At 43.4% G+C, this 781-nt stretch overlaps 1 protein-coding gene across 1 annotated transcript in view; it reads left to right on the top strand.

Annotated features, from left to right (window-relative positions):
• Positions 1 to 781, top strand: part of ADGRL3 (adhesion G protein-coupled receptor L3) — a 372,824-nt gene that overhangs the window by 219,543 nt on the left and 152,500 nt on the right. The gene's annotated exons all lie outside the window — the stretch shown is intronic.

The following is a 781-nucleotide window of genomic DNA, read 5'->3' as shown; positions in this document are numbered from 1 at the left end:
TAGGACTTGGAAATTTGGGGGACATGATGTACGTGACAGAAATAGGGCAAACAAAGATACTCTCCCTGGTGTGTGAACTTGGAGTAGACGTAGTTACGAACACGGGTATTCACGTAGAGAGGGGTCCTGAGAGGAAGGGGGGAAGGTGGGAAGGGAGGGGTGGAGAACAGAGACAGAGCGAGAAGACAGATACACCAAGTGGTGGCCCGTTAGGAGACGCTGCAGTTTCGGTGACCAAATGCTGAAAAATTAATACTCTTTGCCCTACTATCCCTAGCCTGTTTCTGGAAGCTTTGCACGCACCAGATGGTGACTGGGAGTCCGCTGGAGCAACAGAAAGTGATTGGCAGACAGCTGCAGGTGCACTCGGGGCTCCCTGCAGCTCCCCAAACTGAGTTATCTGGACTGAGCACCTGGAGTTTGTTGCCAGTTAATAAAACTAAGACTTACTTTTAATCTTAAACTAAGACTTACTTAAATCTTACTTTAATCTAAACACATGGAAGACACCATAGTCCACCGTTCCCTGCCCATGATGGGAAAAGGAATATCTTCCCAGGAAGATGACTCTCTGCTACGATTATTCTCGTAGTATGTCAGAACATTTCTTTTAGACATTATAGGTTCAATTATCTGTTAATGTCTGGTTGAGGAATCTACGTATTTTTATTTGCAAATTGAAATACATTTTCTCACTTAAAGAAAATCTCATTAGGAAAAGAACTCAGTGGCGTAAATACTTGGAACCTACCTTATTAGACCTTAAATGTCAAGTTTGAAA

Source organism: Otolemur garnettii, unplaced genomic scaffold (assembly GCF_000181295.1).
Source record: "Otolemur garnettii isolate 467f Iridium unplaced genomic scaffold, OtoGar3 scaffold00130, whole genome shotgun sequence".
Taxonomy (NCBI): domain Eukaryota; kingdom Metazoa; phylum Chordata; class Mammalia; order Primates; family Galagidae; genus Otolemur; species Otolemur garnettii.
Note: the sequence above shows the minus strand (reverse complement) of the source record. Positions and strands in the feature narration are given on the sequence as shown.